Raw genomic sequence first — 21,157 nt, forward strand, 5'->3', positions numbered from 1 at the left:
CACCATATTGACCTCACTTGCATTCCCATCTTTTCCCAGTCTCTCCTTCTTGATGGAGTAACAATGGCCCATTCATTTGAACAATTGGTTGGTAAGGGATCAAAGAAAAAAATAAGAAGAAAAGGATAGTCTTTAGAAGAGTGGTCTGGGAACTCTTTATAATCCAGTGAAGCAATGAGGCATCAAATCATTACAGAAAAGAACTGAATGTGATCCACCCTCCCTCTTTATTCTACAATCTGAAATACTTCCACAATCTGTAAATATGGTCCAGGTTTTATGTTTAGTATTATGTGCACTCATACTTCTCTCTATGGAAACACGAGAAAAACATGCTTTCTCCAAATCTGAAAGCTAGGAAAGTCTGCCCAGGTAGAGAGGTATTATTTATACAGCAGTATATGGAGATGTTTTACTTCTAATAAACTATAGACCCAGGTAAGAGAGGTTTACATCATTAAGTTCTAGAACCTTAGAAAATATATTGATATCACATAGAGAGAATTCTAGAAATAACTTTCCATTTTTTGATAACTAAGCACCATCATTATGAATATTAAATATCTGCACCTTTGTAAAAACAATTCCCTGTTTTTAAAATTAAAAATTCAATTACAATTGACATACAATATTATACTGGTTTCAGGTATGCAACATAGTGATAAGACATTTATGTAACTCACAAACGGATCAATCAGGTAAGTCTAGTACCCATTAGACATTATTCATGGTTATTAAAATATTTCTATTTCCCTTATGCTGCTAGTTTATATCTCTGTGACTGTTTTATAAGTGGCAATTTGTACTTCTTAACCCTTTCACCTTTTTCACCCATCCTCTCAATCCCCTCCCACTGGTCAACAATCAGTTTGTTCTCTGTATCTATGAGTTTATAAAACAATTTTCTCTTGTTTGACTGGTAAGTAGGTCTTATACTAGTAAACAGTAAAAATACTATTGTTTAATAACATACTAAATTAATTTTCTAGGGCTATCATAAAAATAATGCAGACTGTATGGCTTAAATAAAGAACTTTATTTCTCACAGTTTATTTCTCTTTCCAAGTTCTGGGGGCTAGAGGATCAAAGTGTTGGCAGGTTTTGGTTTCTGCTGAGGCCTCTCTCCTTGGTTTACAGATGACCACTTTCTGGCTGTGTTCACACTTACAGGGATAATAGATTGGATTATGACCTAGTCATCAGCCTCAGTTTAACTTAATCATCTCTTTGAAGACCTGTCTCCAGATGCAGTCACATTCTGAAGTATTGGGAGTTAAGGCTTTAATACATGGATTGTGGAGGGACACAGATCAGCCACTAACACAAACCTGTTGTTAAATTCTGACAACTAGAGTTATAGCTTTGAAACAACTCAGGAAAAGTTTTGAAACAACAGAAGTGTCAGGAAGAGTTGAAGGGAAAAAGGCTAAATCATTCTTTCCTTTAAAAAAGTATTTTTGAAAGTTACTATCTTAGTCTGAGCTTCCCCCCAAAATCTCACACTGAGGACAAGGCAGTTAATTTGGGAAGTGATCCCAGGGAACAGGAGTGGGCGACTAGCATATGCAACATAGAGGAGGAGGAACAACCAATACAAGAGTACGTTACTGAGTCTGTCGCCACTGTGGGCAACTGGGGCTCAGTCTTCCTGGAACCCTCTGGAAAACCATGTAGAATGCTCCTTGGAATATTCTCCTGGAGAGAAAAAAAGAGGGCAAGAATTACATACTCACTTCTATTTCCCCACTGATGAAGATTTATCTGCTAATTCTTTCACTTCCAGACTGTCCATGTGTAAGGGTGCCACAGCAAGATGTCAGGCAGGCACAAGAGAATGTGGTGATACTGACATGAGGAGTTGTCAGGTCTCATCTGTGTGAAGGTCATTGCTATATAGACAGCTGGAGTGAAAGGTAGGAGGAGAGGGTATAAAGTTGGCACAAGAACTATCCAATTTCTTGGTCATTTCCTCCACTTCCCCCTACCAGTATCATTATTATTATCATTAAGATCATCATTGGCATCTTATTATATATTGATAAATATGCCTGAAATATTTATAATTACTATATGCAGAAAAATTTTGCTACAACATTTAATCCTAAACTCTAGAATTTGGAACACAACATTTAAAATTATGTTAGATGCTTGTGTATATTCTATATAATCAGAAATGTCATCCTAACTATGAAATCTGTTCATATATTTATTTTAGCAAATATTTATTGAGACTTCACCCAGTACTAGAACTATGTAAGGTGCAAGGTTTAGAAACAGAAGTATGATCTTGCCCTTGCTCCTAAGGAACTCACATAGTAACAGTCAGGTTTATTGATTATGATCAATAGGAACAATAGACACATACCAAAGGTAATTTATAGAGAGGACATGGGAGGGCCACGTGCTTGAGAACAGGTGTACGAAGAGGCAGTAACCACAGACACTTCACTCGGTGGAAAGGTATGTGTGCCACTATCCCAAGTTGGATCTGTGTGGTTAGCAACAGCTGCTAGGATGGGTGATCAATTTCCACCTGTTTCTTCCCTCCCTTCATGAGTCAGTCAAGATTCAGAGCCCCTGGAGAGAACACGTAAGAGGCCAAATTTAGTTCTCAGGCCTGTTGCTTGGTTCCTCAGCGTGGAAGGGAGACCTGTTTTCTTTGGTTTTTCTCTATGAAGATGGAAAGTGGTCTCTCCTACCCAAGACCACCCGAGGCCAGTGAGGAAGATGCTGTGGTATGCTGGAACTGGTTTTACAGTTCATGGGAGTCAACTCTTAAATGTTCAGGAAGTTTATGAACGATTTATTAAATACGGTACTTATTCAAAATCATATTCACTTAGAATGAAATAAATCATATTAAAAACAAATACTCAAAACCTACGACTTCCTAATTACTTTGTGACATTATACTATCATTTATGTTCTTGAGGTAACTTACATCTGCTGTGGCTCCATAGTGGAGCTATTGTACAATGAGGGGCCACTGCATGACTCTTCTCAACTCCACAGTCAGTGACATCACGGTGGTAGCTGGAAACTGGCCAAGGAAAGTGACTGTTTTACCTCATAGAAGTTCACAGGTGCTACACGGTATGACTTGATTTATTGCTTTGTTGATTGTTTAAGACTTAAGAAGTGATGGAGAAATGTAAATACTGCAGATTAAACTTAAAATTGTCATGTGTGCAGCTATTTAATTGTGGAGAGCACAAAAATAATGAGGAAATATTTTTCCAGTATTCAAATACTATTATCAGATTTAGCAAAGAGTTACTTATGTCACTGATAAACAAGAAAGTTCTGACACATATCTTTGCTGTTTCACTTTGCCTTACTCACTGACATACAGTAAAACACCAAGAGCCTTTACATTGTAAGTATATTCTTTCATCCATTGCACTGTAGCTTGGCTATAAGAGTTTGGCAAAAATCAGTAAATATATTCTGTGAGAATTAATTGGCTATATGGACTTTATAATGAAGAGATGAAGGATTATATATTTTATTATTTATAAATTGTTACATGTTCTTTATATAAGAAAAAATTATCATAAAATATATATACATACCTATGTGTATATATATATATATATATGTATACATCTCTTCCCCTGGAGAACCAGTTGTTAGACATTTATCTGCACACCACGGGGTGGGGGTCATTCTCCAAAAGGAAATCAGGATGCTGAGCAGCCAAAAAACATAAATAAAAAAGTCTCCCATGACACACATAAACAGGCAATTGTATAACAATGAATGGAGTGTACAGGAAACAATAGAATTCAAGGAAAAAATAATGTAAGTATAGAGAAAAAAGTGAAAGGAGAGAAAGGAGTAGGTTGAGGGTAAGTCTAAGATGAAGGGAAGTAAATTGTTGATCCTATATTTCAATTGTGAAATATGAAACTAGATTATCTTCTATGAAAGTGCAGGGATGAGATGAGAAAGGGGATTGATGAGACTAGCAAATGTTTAGAAGAGATTTGAAAGGACATATTCGAGGGTGCTATATTTAATTATTCTCTGTAATGCCCAAAGAACACTTTATATATATAGTAACTTCAGTTAATATTTGGGGATTGGGCATGTAAATATAGCATCGTGTTATGTGGTAATCCTGGATTCACATTTACTAGCTCAGTGACATTGGACAAATTAATCCCTTGGTCCCTCAGTTTTCTCGTCTGTAAAATGGAGATGATAATATTAGCTAATTGTTGTGTAGCTTTGAGAATAAAAATGTTTTGCATGTGTAAAGCCTTAGAATTGGGGGCCAGTTAGCAGCAGCTGCTGCTTCTGCTTCTTCTGCTTCTGCTTCTTTTTCTTCCTATTATTATTATTTTAGTTCCATCTTTTCTTCTAATGTTTTGACTTTTCCATTAATAATGGGTCATCAGTGATTACTTCTGTTTACACTATGTCTCCCTCTTATCACCTCCTTTTTTTTTTTTTTGGTGAGACAATGAAAAATGGCCCTGATGACAATCAGACCACAGTAGTCTCCACAGAAATAATGCTAAGAGGAGGTCATCTTCAAGGCCACAGAAATGACTAACCAGCCCCCTCTTCTGACTAACATGAATTATTATATTGCTACTTCTTTATCAATGGCCATTCCAGGCTTGCTGTAACCTTCCCATCTCTTGACATGTTAAGGTTCCTAACCACTGTTTCCCCTGCTTCTTGAGAGCTTCCAATTCAGAACTGGTTCCTGCTTCCTTAGCTCCTCCACAGAAGCATCCAGCATAAGCTCAAATCCCATAAGAAGCTGTTCTCAGCTCCTCTTTATTGAGACACTCCTGTGGTTCCTGTCGGGGTACAGTCTCCCTTGCTGCCACAAACCGAACACACTCAAACTTTAATGAGTGTATTCTTGGTAATCTTTGGTCTGTCAAACTCAACAGTAAGTAGTTGGCTGAGAAGATCGAAAACCAGTTAATTTGTTAAGATTTGTTTACGGAGAATGACTATAATTTTTAGTAAGTTGCTAAGAGAAGCAGTATGTTGCCAGGGGCTGGAAGGATGAAGATCCACCTGTATTACATTTCCGTTCAAACTGAGTTCTGGAGACTTGAGCAGACACATCTTCAGACCATATTTAAATAATACCCTCAATAGCTAGAGGGCGCCGTTCAAAATTACTTCTGCAGTGGTCTTATCTCTTTTGTCTCCTTCAATCTGGGAGGGCTCCTCAGGCTTTCCTTGACTAGAGATCCTGACACTTTTGAAGATGATAGGCCAATGAGTTTTCAGAATATCCTTCTATTTGTATTTGTCTAATATTTCTTTATGTTTAGATTCAGATTGTGCATCTTTAGCAGGGATATTGCAAAAATGATACTCCACTCGGCCCTGGCCAGGTAGATCAGTTGGTTAGAGCATCATCCCAATATACCAAGGTTGTGGGTTCAACCCCTAGTCAGGGCACACACAAGAGTCAACCAATGAATGCACAAATAAGTGGAAGAACAAACTGATGTTTCTCTCTCTACTCCCCCCTTCCCCCCCCCCCTCTCTCTCTCTCAAATCAATAATTTTTTAAAAAGGTGACATTTCATTCTTTTCTTGTGCTTTATCAGGTGGGCCACAATTTCATTTGTTTTCATTGCTGGCGGTGTTCACTTAAATGGTTTGAACGAGGTGGTGTCTGCCAGGTTGTCCACTGTGAAGTTTCTGTCTTCATTCTCAGTTTAATAAGTTTGTTTGTCCTGGAAATGGTAGCTTGAGATTATGTAAAATCCTTTTTCCCACAATAGTTTCAATTTATTTGTTTGCTTATTTACTTACTTATATAAAATATGGACTTGTGCTTTCTATTTTATTTTATTTATTTTTAAAGACTATTTTTAAGAATAGTTTTCAGTTTACAGCAAATGTGAGAGGGAGGTACAGAGATTTTCCCACATACCCCCGACCCCATATATGCATGGTCTCTCTCATAGTCATCCCTGCCAGAGTTGTAGATTTGTTACCCTTCAATTATATTTAATGGGCTGTAGTCTGTTACTTTGTATTTATTCTGACCTTCAAATTATCCCTGACTTGGCCAGTGGAGCCCCTTCCATCTGGCTTTTATGGTTTTTGATAATTCCCTATCATTTTTTGAATACTTCCTCACTTTCAGATACAATAAAATATTATAGGCTTATCTTGTATTTTTTTAAATTTCCCAGCCCTGGAATCAGCTATTTCTTCAAAGAAGCCCTGTTTCCAGTGGATAAAGGTCATTAGAAACCAAGATCTGGGAGCTAGGTGTGCACAATGCTTTTGACCTCATCATAGCCTCTATGACCTAGGGAATGTATATACACAGGCACATACACATCTATTTTTATTTCTCCATCTATCATGTAGATAATTTTATAAAGTCCTGAGTTTACACTGAAGACTTCAATTCTAGTCAACACCACAGGATTCCTTTCCATAATCATGAATTCATTCTCTGGCAGTGAAAATCCTGTACCATTTTCCTTAATATACTTGTTTATTGATGAATGTGAATGCATGTAACTCACCAACATCACTGTCTCTGCCCCTTCCCTCCCAGGCGTATCCTCCTCACCGAGCTCAGGTTTGAAGTCCTCATTCTAGGCTGCTGCCATGTGTCCTCCGCTGTGGGCACTGGTTTTGCTCCCACTGGGCTCTTATACCCCACACATGGCCACTCTCACTTGCGGAAACCTACCTTTCACCCTTCTTGGGCTCTGCCACCCTGCACTGAATCATCCCCACACAGAGATATCATCCTTACCAAGGTGGAGCCGCAGCTCCCCACACCAGGCCAGCATTCTGTCACAGCTACCCTCCTCCTTCTGCCGGGGCTTTGGCACCCTGCCCCAGGATCCTCCTCCTCCATGGGTGTCTTCCTTTTGCTCCTTCGCTTTGATACCCTGCCCTTGGCTATGGCTCTGTGGAAATACTCAGGCTCTGGTAGCACCTTATGCCAGGCTGACTCCAACAGAAATGCTCTTCTCCCCTGACCTTGCTCCCAAATTCCACTCTGGGCCCCTGTGGCTCTCCTGTGCCAAGTCAGACACCCGCTGTGCCCTGCCACACCTGGCTGCCTAGGACTGACATGTCAGGAAAGTAAGTGAAGAAAAGAGAAAGCATGTTGTTGGTTTATTTTTAATTAAGAATTCCTAATTTAATGTCTTCATTATGTGTTTTAATCAATCAGGCCCTTATGCTTCCCTATGGTACAATCCATGCACCTAGCATTTTAAGAGAGAGAACGTTACCTGGAATGTTTTTATTTTTGTCAGACCAAAACTTACCATGGGCTCTCCTTTGATTAGATTAGATTTAACATGGGCTTCCTCAGTCTGGTTCCAACCCATTTCTCCTGGCTCCCCTCCATGCACTTTCTGTCCTGTAACGGCCCCTCGGTTCCACCAACCGCCTTGTCCTACCACAAATCTGCCACGCTTTTCCACTCACTGGCAAGTGCTTCTCCTTCTTCCTAGTGGGCCCTCACCTTCTTTTTCCATCAGGAGACCCCTGACTCATTCGTTAAGATGCAGATCAAATTCTACTTCTCAGTGAAACCTTTCCCAACTCCCCCAAGGACAGGTAGGTCCTTCTTGCCTCTGTAGAGAGTATTCAGAGTACATGACATTAAACTTCTGCTCCTGACTGGCTGCGTAACCTTGAAGAAATTGCTTAACCTTGCTAAGTCTCAGTTTCTTCATCTGTGAAGTGGATAATAATACAAATGAGTCAACTTTGTAGAATTGTTATAAGGGGAATTTTGACCATATACAACAGGTCACAGACCCATCTGGGAAGTGGATAATAACACAACCGAATCAACTTCATAGAGTTGCTATAAAGACAAATTCTGATAATGCATAACCCTTGACAAACTAACAAAATGTTAATTATTGTTATTATGATGATTGTTTGACTATATGTCTATCACAAAAGATCATGTGTTCTTATAGTCAGACTTAATCCAACATCAAAATATAATGTGATAAACATTTTCAAAAGGAGTTTATTCATTCTACAAATACTTTTGTGTCCTTTGTGCCAGGCATGTGTTATGAAATATTGTGACCAAAATAGAGGTGTGATCTGACCTTGTGGGATACATTGTCTAGTGGGAAGTAAGGAATTTAGCCAATAAATCAACAAATGAACAAATAAACAGAAATTGTGATAAGCCTTAAGAAAGGTAATTGTAAGATCAGTAAGAGAATGAAGAATACACTAATGTAGAATAGAAAGTAGACAAATATTTCTGAAAAAGTGATATTTGCCTGCAACTGGAAGATTGAATAGAAATCACACAGGTAAGATGTGCCCCTGAAAGGAACAGTATGAGTGGAGGCGCGAAACAAGAAAGACTTGCATTAAGCCAAGTGTCAGGATTCAGGGAATGAGGATGAAGGGGGAGTGGGAAACAGTATAAGATGAGATGTAAGAGATGGTCTGGGACTGTTTCGTGCCAAATGTAAGGAATTTGGGCATTATGTAACGTATAATGGAAAGCCATTGAACTTTATAGTCAGAGGTGTGACCTGATTCTAGTCTCCCCCACAAAATACTCTGGGGAGAACTTACAGTAGGGACACAATTGTGAGGACATGGCAGTTCCCAGGAGCTACAGACCAGATGGTGCCAGTGGAGAGGTTGGAAATGTAGTTGGGGGACAGTACAAACAGGTCTGGTGATGTGTCGGATGCATTGGTTTTGAGGGGGGACTTGTTCAGGGTGATGAAAGCTCAGGCCTGCGTGGGAGAAGGAGCAAGAACACGGGTAGTTTACCCAGAGGGTGGATCTAGAGGGGGAAGTTTTCTGAGAGAAGATGAAGAGTTTGGTTTTGGACATACGCGTGCATTTGAAATGACTGCAAGATATCTAGGAGGAAATGTCAAGCATGCTGTTGATGAAACAGTGTGGAGGCCAGAAGGAGGATCTGGGCTCAATACATAAAACCAGGAGTGGTCACCATGGAGAGGAAATCCCCATTCCCCTTCTCTCTTGTCTCTCATTATTGGCAAATGATTCATCTTATTTGTTATAATTTTTCTGGCTAATTGTCACACTAAATATTTGCAGGTGAGTTGTATTTGCAGAAAGCTAGAGGCCTTCTCTGAAGGGTAATACAGTCAGTTCCACCATAACATGACACAGTCCATGCATTCCTCAGAATGGAGTGCGATGAAAAATTGTGCAGTAGAGACCACAGGGCTCATGGGGAAAAGGGATGGCAACACTCACAAACTTCATCTGTACCATGTTAAAAAAAGATAAAAACCCAATTAAAGTGGCAGCAGTTTTGTTTATATATGTTAAATGGTTAAGAAATACCTAAGTATGACAATAAATATGCCGCTTTATCTTGAAAAGGACCTGAAGTTTGCCTGTGCTTAAAGAGCTTGGTATGGAAAATCTGATTGTAAAATGTCTAGAAGAGAATAGAAATCAATACATTATTGAATGTCTGTATGAGGAAAGAGTTTCCAGCCTTAAGAGTAAGTCGTAGATATGGTTTCTTACACCCTGCTAGTTGCAGAACAATAGTCTTGTTGTGTAACCAGCACCGATGACACTTAAATGCTGTTACTATAGTGTAAGCTTTTCTTGCAAAACTGTAGATTTGAAAATACTGTTACTTAGTGTTCTGGCAATATTCTTTATTTTTTAATTTTTTTTAAATTTTATTTTAATCATTGTTCAAGTACAGTTTTCTCCCAACAATATTCTTTAGCCATCGAAACCTGTTTGGCTCTCACTGCTGGCAGCACCCACAGCAGGGACATTCGGGGCCTCACCAAGGTTAGGTACAACTCATGATTCTCCCTGATACCAATAATCATGCTCATGTGCTGGTACACACTTCCCTCACCTCCTTGGACTCATGCCACAAAACAACTCCTATGTCTCATGTCTTGACCAGGGATAAAAGATGTTTGGTAGACCTTTTATTTGGTAAATTAACTCAGGCAAAGTCTAGTCTTGCTGGAATTAGCCCTTCCATAGTCTGAAATATTAGAAGGAGGTGGCCTAACATGGAGATCTGATGTTAGAAAAGGGATGACCTTTTTTTCAAAAGAGTGTTGAGTGTATCAGTAGTCCTTCAAAGGGGGACTGATTCATTCATCGATTGCAGATTTTAGATTGCACTGTTGAATGCATATCCATTTTGCAGCTACTACTGCTTCTGTGCATAGGAAATCTATCAGGAGCATCCTGGGACTTGAAGGACAATGTCCTGAATTGCTCATTTAAATGCAAATTGGATTTACCAGCTGTTGTTGCTATAAGTATTACCAGCCTTAAGGAAACATTTCATCCTAGCAACCAGAGATGATATAGATAACAAATTTTACTTTTATAAGAAAAAAATAATCAGAGAGCATAAAAGGAATATTTTCTTCAAATTCATCTATTTCACAGGGAAAAATAACATTTTCAACAGAATTTAAGAAGACCACAATCAATGACTCTAAAAGATTTTAGAAAAGTAACTATCATCACCAAGATGGATAAGGTCAGCGGTCTGTAACCATATTGGGTTCTATGTTAGGCAGTGCTTTTGTTTCATAATTTAACTAAAACTCTGAGTGGAGTGAATAACTTAACTCTCCAACTTAAACCCATTAGTGCTGGTAAAGCCAAATTTGCACAAATTGTCACTTATTTAACCAAAATTATTTTTAGATTATTAACTCGGTCTTCTCTTTTATATGGCAATTATTTATTTTATGGTCTATGTTTCTTTTGAAAAAACTGTCATCATCAAAACATTTCAAAACACTTCTGCTTCTGATACTTGAATCCATGACATGTAAGGACTGATTCTCTTTTGCAGCATTTCTTTAGTAAAAATTCACTGAATTAAAGTTAAATGTCATGTGCTTTAACAAGTTTTATCACTTATCCAGACTGTTTTTAAAAACCTTACTTCTGAACTCCAAGTCTTAATCACTGCAATTTTCTTAAATTAGGTTTATGAAAAGAGACAAACATGTACAAAATTCTTTCTATTTTAGAATCCTTAGAAATATTTTCATGAGTATATTTAGACTTATTGTGCCTGTTAGCATCTTCATCTCATACACAAGCTTGATAGAGATAAATAGATAGATAGATAGATAGATAGATAGATAGATAGATAGCCTCCGAGAGGCTTTCACTACTTTTGAATTTTCCTAAAACCTTTAAGGGAAAACTTTACCACTTATTAGGATTTTACATATTCTAAACCTGCAACACAAATTCATTACTAGGTATTTTCTAGTTTACTTCACTGCTCTGGGTCTGTTATATGAAGTTAAAAGTCAGTGTTCAAGTATCTTCATAATTATGTTTGTTATAAAAGTGTAAGTGATGCTATTCTGTGAATTGTTACCTGTTAATTACATCCAACTCTTTTAAGAAGGAAGTATAGCAGTGTGGTATTAGGTAATGTTTCTCAAACTTTGGAGAGCATCAGAGTCACCTGAAAAGTTAATTTAAAATTCAGTGTGAGGGATTTCTACTAGATTTTTCTGAAGACATTATATTTTTTCTTTAACTTGATTACTGTTAATAACTTCACCTGCATTCCTAAAAGAAGGGAAAAGATATTAACTATATTTTTAATTACTTCACTCCTCTAATTCCCATTTTCTATCAGTCAGGGAGCCCTGCAGATTCCACCTCACTGAGATCTTCGAGAACCATCCGTTCTTCATTCCACCTGTAGTTATTGCCTTGGTTAATGTTCCAGAGATGGTAATGGCTTCCTAACTGGTTTCCCTACATATTGTATTTAATTCTTTCAATTCATCATCTCCATGACACAGATTTATTACATATATATAATTTATGTTATATATATAGTTTTATATATTTAGATATATAATAGTATCCACAAATAACAATTCTTTTTCTTTTTAAAAATTTTTATTGAATTTTTGTGGTGACATTGGTTAATAAAATTATGCAGGTTTCATGTGTGCAATTCTATAATACAAGATCTGTATATTGCATTGTTGTTTACCACCCAAAGTCAAGTCTCCTTCTGTCACTGTTTATCCCCCCTTCACCCTTTATACCTCTCTCCCCAGTCTCCTCTATGTCTGGTAATCACTAATACCTGTATCTATGAGGTGGTGTTTTTTGTGCTTAATCCCCCTTTTTTTTTCACCCAGACCCCAAACCTCCACCCCTCTGACAGCTGTCAGTCTGTTCTTGGTATCTATGAGTCTGTTTCTATTTTGTTTGTTAGTTTATTTTGTTCATTACATTCCACATATAAGTGAAATCACATGGTATTTGTCTTCCTCTGACTGGCTTACTTCACTTAGCATAATACTCTCCAGGTCCATCCATGCTTTTACAAAATGTGAGGTTCCCTTCTTTTTTAGGGCCAAGTAGTATTCCATTGTGTAAACGTACCACAGCTTTTTTATCCACTTATCTACTGATGGGTACTTAGGCTGCTTCTAAATCTTGGCTATTGTAAATAATGTTTAAATGAACATAGCGGTGTATATATTCTTTTGAATTAGTGTTTGGGGTTTCTTCACAGAACTAGAATCATTGGATCATAAGGCAGTTCCATTTTTAATTTCTTGATAAAATTCCATACTGCTTTCCACAGTAACTAAACCAATCTTCATTCCCATCAATTGTTCATGGGGGTTCCCTTTACTCCCCATCTTCACCAGCACTTGTTTGTTGATTTATTGATGACAGCCATTCTGGCAGATATGAGGTAAAATCTCAATGCAGTTTTAAGATTCATTTCTCTGATGATTAGTGACATCGAGCATATTTTCATGTGCCTATTGGCCATACGTATATCCTCTTTGGTGAAATGTCTATTCAGGTCCTTTGCCTTTTTAATTTGATATATATTTTTTGGAATTGAGTTGTATGAGTTCTTTACAACAATTCTTCAGTGGTTGCTTATCACAGTTTTTTCTAATTTGTGAAATGCTTAGTACTAGTGGTAAAAAAACGTTTTATGTAGGACATGATAACTATTTAAAAAATAATTGTTAAGGGCTTTGTATGTATTAAAATGTAATTTGCACCTTTCTTTTAAGGCAGGAGAGAGAGTATAAGTGTAGCAGGTGCTGTTAATACTCTGCTTATATTTCCTTGACCCACCTGGGTCTCACCTGTAGCTTCTAAGGACTATACAGACCCATTGTTTCTGCCTAACTGGTTAAGGTGAGTATGTGGCCTGTGCTGGGAGGTAGATCTGAATGGAGCAGAGAGCTGACCCCTTCAGAGCAACTAACAGTGAGAGCCAGATGTTTGTGAACATACATCTCAACTTCCTTACCTCTTGGTTGGACAATTGTGAGGCGTATTCTGCTGATACTAAAGAACGTACGTTGCTCACTGTGATGATCTGCTCTTTAACATCCTGTTTATTGCTTTCCTTCATTTCCTTTGATAATTCCCTATTCCCTTAACCTGTTATTTGGAATTACTTTCTAAGGAAATAACTTGCACCCAAATTCTTGATTTGTGTCCTGCTTTTTAAGAAACCAAATCTAAAACATTAGAAAGAGCAGTCCTGGAAAACAGACTTTTAGAATGAGAGTCTGAAATTTGACAGTTCTCTGGTCAGATAGGAAAAAAGATCCCACAGGGGATACTAACTGGGGTGGTGATAATTCTGGCATGTTGAAGCACTGCTATTGTGAGTTTTCAAGGAATCCTAGAGGTCAGTAGAAACAGTCTCTCTCTCTCTGGCTAGCCATTCCTATTGCCTGGAAAGTGTGCAAAGGCTTCACTTGAAGACATTCAAGATGATGCTTACCCTCCTCAACATCTGCTTACACATTTGCTCATTTTTTCTAAGCCAATAAACTGGGCTCAAGTTTTAGCATGGGAGGAACAGGGAGGTAAGTCTCTGCTATTGGAAGAAGTGGATTATTAATTAAAGAGCTACAGCACATGGCTAATCTTGACAGGACCTGGGAGAGTGTGTATGGGAGTAGTGTCAGATGGCACAAGGGCAAAATATAAAACTGCAGAGAGAAGAGTTTATTGTATGAGGATACTTTCTCATGACTTGGGGTTGAACATACTGGCGATAACACTGCTTGTATCACTCCTTAAAGCTGTGGTGATAACAATGATATAGAAAATAAGAGGGAGATGCTATAACTGCCTTGGTAAACAATGGAGAAAGTGATCAAAAGGCTGAGAGGAGTGGCCATGCTAGAATAAGCTTATTACATAAAACAGCTAACTATGTTCCCATGTGTGCAGAGGACACTTCCTTAAGCAATGAAGAAAGCACTGGTGGTGATGGGGGGACATTGGCATCACTGAGCTCAGTGATGGCTGTCTGCTGTGAGCAAGTTGGTGGTACAAGTTGCTGCTATGGAACTAGCTTTGTGGTAGCAAAGGGGATGATAGGATTCTAGAATAGAGGAAGCCCAATGGTGGCGCTTAACCACCAGAGGCATCACTACTGAAATGGGCAGCACAATTGATAGCAGCTTGGGGGCCTGGACCTACAGGGATCTGAAGCAATGGCTGATGAGCCATGGTTTCTCAGGGATGTTATAGTTGGGCAGCCAGTGAGAGTATTGTGTGACTTATATAACCAAATAATATTAAGCTCTTGCAAATAGACGCTTGAAGTCAACTGCTTCAATAAAAAGAAAAAAATCACCCCTACCCATTTTAAAGACCTTAGTCTATTGATGAAAAGAGAAAGCCAGACCCCTAAGGAAGGCTTAGGTATTACTACAACACGTACTTCCAGAAGCTGTTTACCAGTTTATTATCAAAGGGCCCTATGGCCATTTACAAATACACTGTGCACTGGGGTTGGAGAAATACTTCGATCTTGTGAAGATTATTGGATAAGAAGGTTGATCCAATCCTGATACTGGGGGCCTCAAAATGCTGCCATGGCACCCTTGTTAGACTTGCTAAAGATAGGGACCGAGAAACACATGGAGTCCTGGCCCATGCTCAACTCATAGCAGGCCCAACCCCGTTACTTGTCTCTGGTCATTTCTTCAGTTCCTGGGTAACTAATCACGATGGCTACATTCAGCAATGGGTAGAGGCATCACTTTGGTTCCCTCACTTTTGAAAAAGACCAATTCTGTGACAAAAGGCCAAGTGGAAGCCTTTGAAATTGCCTGCATCCCTCCTGCCCTCCCCCAGCACCCACACTGTACTCTGGGTAACACAGTGAATCAGGGTAACACCACAGTACTCCATCCAGGAGAAACTGCAGGAATTCTACCAAAGACGAACAAGATGTAAGGGTTGCACTCTTCATCATAGCAAAATTGAATTTATTTGTACAGCCTTTATGAAAAACCAGATACATTATGGCAGATGCAGGTGAACTAAAAAATATATAAATAAATGGAACAGTGCTAGCTAGTGTTAGTCTTTATTATTGTTTTTATTATGGTTACCTGGAAGCTAAATGAAGGACCTGTTTCTGGGAAAAGGAAGGGATGTTCTATGTCAAGTGCTGCTGATATGTCAACTAAAATGAGAACTGGGATTTGACCACTGGATTTAACAATATGAAGGTAATTGTTCTCCTGGACAAACACTATTATGGTAAAACAGTGGAGGCAAAAGCCTGGTTGTATAGGGTTCAAGAGACACTGAAGGGGAGAGAGTAGTTGGAGATAGGAAATACCGGCAATGCTTGTGAGGAATTTTTCCATAAGAAGAGAAGCGAAAGGGGGGTGAGGTCAAGATGGGTTTATTTTTTCATGGGAGAAATTATAGCACTTTTATGTAGATGGGAAATATTCAGGAAAGAGGACACATTTATGTGAGTTAGGGGAGAATCACTGTAGCAATTTTCTTGAGTAGGTAAAAAGAGTAGGAATCCAGTGCAGAAGTGGAAGGAATCAATTTTTTAAAATTGCCTTTAAAATTGCTTTTGAATTAAATAGAAGGAATTCAATTTTTTAAAATTGCTTTTGAATAAATGAGGCAATGTGTAAATGAATGAAATGAATGAAAATGTTCTCTTTAGATGGGCTATAGTTAGGGTAGTAGCAGGTAAACATGGCTTCAGAGGGTACTATCCTCTGGGGGTTAAAAAGATTAAGATCTCTCCAAATGTGTCATCACTTATAATGTTCAAGGTCTGAGAGAGATGCAGTACTGGAATTATGTCTACTATAAACTTTGACAATTGGCTTAGTCTTTTCCTTTCACTAAATTCAAAAGTAAACACGCCTACTCTTCAAATCTTTTTCATAATACTTCTCTTTAAGGCATATTCTGAGGGCAACTGCTAGGATAGACTAGTGATTCAGATGAGATGAGCCATATTATTCCACATATAGCTGATCATTGTGCAACCATAGCTCTTATCCTTTCATATTCCCTTATTCTTCATTTTCAGGCCGTGTGTCTAATTTTCAAGAGCAAATCTCCAGGAAATGCTAAGGCCCTTGATAGTTGTGTGTAAGTTACAAGTATGAGGAAGGAGAAAATCTCAGGATGACTGAGCACCCGTAAAAGCATTGAGAAACAGAGAGTTTTCTAGAGTGAAGGGCCTCAGAAATCACCTGGCTCAGCTCCCTGAGTTTGCAGGTGAGGGAGATTAAGTGATTGACCCTGAATGACATGATTAATGGCAAAGCCGGAACTATGGGCAAGGTTTCCTGACTCACAATCTAGTGCTCTTTCTACCATACCCTCCCTTTTGGTGTTATAAACTTGTAACAAAGTCACTGTGTCAAATTTTAGTATATATGTAAGTAACTATATTTCAGTATAATATATAGTCACAAAGGAGTTTATGCAGATGGCCCATGCGATATTTCTTTTATACAGTCAAACAATTTTTATTTTAGAATAATATAATTTAGAAAGATTTTTGGAAAATGGTGTATATTAGTTTGTCAAAGAGTAAGTTAGGTTGAGAGATATTTTTCCTGTTCTGATAGAAATAGGATGTTAGACACTAGGAAAACATATTATTTTAAAGAGAAGAAGAAAAATGCTTTTCATCAGTTTTTATGGTTAGGTGACTAAGCAGTTCTATGAATAGACAGCATCTCCAATGTACACGTGAAATATTAAATAATGGTTCTGAGGTAACACATCCAGAGAGTGAGGAACTGGTTGGTATTTCATGAAAGAGAAATTTGTGAAAGAAAGGAAACCATTATTGACCTCATAATTTTGTGCAAGTCCAGCTGTTCTACATGACTTTGTTCATATATACCCTACCATGAATAATGGCATAATGATCAGAACAAAAAGGTATGGGAATTCAATGAATAGCTGATTGATTGATTGGTTGATTGATTGACTGTGTCTGCTGTATTTTCTTTCAGCAACTTTTCTGTGATGATAAGAAAGTCACTTAACCTCTCTCTGTCCTCATCTAATTATTAAGATCAATTTTAAGTTCTAATATTTATGAGTCTATGGGTTCAGAAATCTGAGAATTTCAAAATTTGTAGAATAGACATAATCTTTGCACCACTGAATAATTTTGTTGAGTATCCTGATTCTATTTCTATTGAGGAAATATATGGACATTATACAAGCTAGTAATTTGCCAGATGCATTGCCTGATTCATATGCTATTTAAAGAGACACTGATAAGTAATTTAGAAACAAAATTGAGGTGTGTGGGTTGTTTTTTTTTTTTGTAAAAAGGAGAAGGAACAGAAATATATATAATTTAAGAAAATTATTTAATATACAGTAATTTTCCAAAAGCTTCTATTATGAGAAAATATCTGGTACATGAGGGCCCAAAGGTAAATTGAATTAGAAATCAATATGAAACTGTCAGTGAAATATTTCCTTTAATATTCAGTGATATATAATTTTAAAGGTGAGACACCTTTACTAGCACTTCAATTGATTTAGGGTATAGTCAATCTGAACATCGGAAAGTACAGCTCTTAGAAGAAGAGAAGTTCTTCAGCCATGACGTACCACTTTATATCCACTTTCAGAACTCTTGCTAGGGCAAATCATGAAAAATGGAAACTGTATTGGCTTGGTCAAAAGTTCATTTGGATTTTCCTGTAAGATGGCTCTATTAGCACTTAGTTGTCTTTAACTTCATTTGAAACAATTTTGTTAGATTGTATTGTGACAGCTGTCATATCAGCATGCATTTAAAAAAAACTTATCAAATTTTTAAAAACTTATCAAAACTGGTGAATTTTTGTGTGGCCATTTTAATATTGAAGATGGAAGAAAATATGCAACATTTTTGTCATATTATGCTTTATTATTTTAATAAAGGTAAAAACACAACTGAAACCCAAAAATGATTTGTGCAGTGTGTGGAGAAGGTGCTGTGACTTATCGAACATGTCGAAGTGGTTTACGGAGTTTTGTGCTAGAGGTTTCTTGCTGGGCAGTGCTGCACGGTCAGGGAAACCAGTTGAAGTTGACAGTGATCAAATAGAGACGTTAATTGAGAACAATCACTGTTCTACCACATGGGGGATAGCCAACATACCCAAAATATCCAAATCAATAAAGTTATAGGTGAAAATGAAACATGTGTGGTTTATTTTACTGAGAAAAACCTAAATGGACTTTTTGGCCAACTTAATACCTTCACACTTTCTTTCCTTTCCTTTTTTTGACATTTATTTCTTTTTTTGTAACTTTATTTTTGTTGTTGACACTTTACAGCTGTCTCCATTTTCCCCCTTTGACCACTTCCATCCAGCCCTCACCCCCTTCCCTCTGGCCATCACCACACTGTCTTCTGTGTCTGTGGGCCATGCATGCATGTTCTCTGGCTAGCTCTCTCTCCTCCTTTCACCCAGTCTCCCACTCCCCACTCTCCTCTGGAACAGACATAAGTTTCTTTAAGCTCCTGTCATATAAAGCTCTGTGTTATTAGGAGCTTTGAAGAATTTTAAAAATGGAGAAGACATTACTATCCTCAAATGACTTGGGGTCTAAGAGAGGGAAGAAGACAAGTATACATATAATTGTAATCAAGGGGGAGGATTTGAAGTCTCAAAAATATGGTAAAAAAACCTGATGGAATTTTGGTTGAGTTGACATTAAAATTATAGATGTTAAGCCACCATGATTAGTTCCTGGTCATTCCTCATAAGGTTAATTACCTGTTCACATTGCTGTTGTGAGCAGATTGCCACTGTGTACTTGGTTATTGCTGGTGCATAGGATGACTTTTGATTTTTCAAGCTGATTTTTATAAAACTGCTGATTTATTTAAATCATGCTAGTAGAAGGTTATTTATGTTGGTATAGAATGTTGGTGGCCAAACCTTATAAATAAGGAAATTCCAAGTTTTCTATTCCTAGTCTCAGGAAATGTTTTGCTTTATTTTAGTTTTTAAGTAATAAATAATCAAATATTTCTGTGTCATTGGAGAAATCTCATGATTCCCTAGTTTGCATAAATTAATTTGGTGACATAATTGTTAGGCTTTTCAGTAATTCAATGCTTTTTTTCAATCCTAGGTCAAACCTGACTTGGCCATTATTTTAAAATGAACTGCTGGAACTGGTATGCTAATCTATTGCCAAATCAAGTTCTCAGGGCACAAAATGGGACAAACAAGTAAACACAAACAAAACTGTCCCTGGGAGAGAAAAGGCTGACAACCAATGAATATGCAAAAGCAAACTCATGAGTCACAGTTCAAAGATCAAAATTTTACACCTATATTTTGCCTGCCAATCTCAATTTGGAAAGGATGGGACAATGAGCAATTTTATGTTCCTCTCTTCGCCAGGCACCAGATAGAAACAGAAAAAATTCTCACCCTTTTCCAGCTTCTGCCAGTTTTCCTAGGATCCGTCTCTAGGCTCTGGGGTGAACGGCGTGTCCCAGCAGGTCTCATCCTGGTTACCAGAAACTGTAGAGGAGGCAAAATAATTTTTCCTCTATGCTTCATGGGGAGTACTTGGCTGAAACCTCTTTTTCTCTAGGATGCCTCATAAATGGTTAAGCTTGTCTAGGTTGAAAGTTCCCTACTGTGGCCACTGTGACTTGGTAAAGCTAACCTGCTTTTTCAGCCTTAAAACAAATTTTAGCTCACCTGTGGTAAATGGACCAGTCCAACCCCAGACCCAGTCTGGTTTCCCAGTCTGATCCCAGACCCAGTTCAGTCTTTAAGTTGGACCTATTCTGGCCTCAGCTGGTTTCTAGATCCTCTGTGAAGGCACAGGTTTCTGGACCCAGGCTGTGCAAAAAGCAGTGCAAGGTCACATTCCTTACAGGCAATGTGTGGGTCTATCAGGCACAGTTCCTAACTAGTGCTGATCAGGGGATTCCTGACCAACTGGCTTAAGATTCCAATTCTGGGAGAGCCAAAACTCTAATCCAGTTAATTCTCAGTTTGGAGAAGTAAAACACAGCATAAATGACTCCATTTTGGGCCTGCTATCTTGTTTTTAACAACTCTTACTCTTTCTTATGGCTTCTTGGTCAGGTCTCTTTGTGGTAGGACAATGTACACTTTTTTCCATCTTTTGGACGCAGCTCCACACTTAGACCTGGGCAAGAAGGCCCTCACTCTGAGCCCTTCACTTGGAAGACCCCTCTCTGGCCCTCCTCCAGCTGTGCTTCTCCCATTAGGGCCATGGCAGGAAAATCCAACCTTTTGGTTCTCTGCGTCACACGGGAAGATGAAGAGTTGTCTTGGGCCACACACTGAACATACTGCAATACAAAAAAAAATCTCATAATGTTTTAAGTAAATTTACAATTTTGTATTGGGCCACATTCATAGCCATTCTGAGCCACACTCAACCTGCCGGCTGCAGGTTGGCCTCTCCTGGAGGACCGCTGATCTGAATGTCTTGGGATCCCTCCCTCTGCCAATATATAAACTATGTTCTGGATGCTTTGGTCCCTGAAATTTCCCATCCAAACGTATCTGAGCCCACTTCAAGGGCCTGATGATGACTTTTTATTAGGCATGCCGTGTCGCTGACACTGGCTGTTTGGATGGAAGCTTGGATGGTAATGGGGAGGGGCTAGGGTTGGAGGTAGAAGCTACCCACCAGCTTTAGGTGCAAATTCCAAGTCTAAAGGCTGCTTGATCATTCTAAATGAAAACCTGCTTTTCTAGCATTAGGGCCCTTTGAGGAAACCAAAAGGCTGACAGGAACCTGGAAAAAGGGCTGGGACACTGTGCAGGGAAATGACCCAACTAGGACTGGATGGAGGCGGGAGGAGCCTCTGCACAGGTGG

At 38.4% G+C, this 21,157-nt stretch overlaps 1 long non-coding RNA gene across 1 annotated transcript; it reads right to left on the reverse strand.

Moving 5' to 3' along the window:
* Positions 1-1,025: 1,025 nt before the first annotated feature.
* LOC123831293 lies at positions 1,026-20,186 on the reverse strand. Its single transcript, XR_006787882.1, has 3 exons — positions 20,001-20,186; positions 19,725-19,817; positions 1,026-1,695 (listed from the first exon to the last, which is right to left on the reverse strand). It is a non-coding gene; the product is annotated as an uncharacterized LOC123831293 (long non-coding RNA).
* Positions 20,187-21,157: the final 971 nt, after the last annotated feature.

This window comes from Phyllostomus hastatus, unplaced genomic scaffold (genome assembly GCF_019186645.2).
Source record: "Phyllostomus hastatus isolate PE091 unplaced genomic scaffold, TTU_PhHast_1.1 phas_scaffold_1674, whole genome shotgun sequence".
Classification (NCBI taxonomy): Eukaryota; Metazoa; Chordata; class Mammalia; order Chiroptera; family Phyllostomidae; genus Phyllostomus; species Phyllostomus hastatus.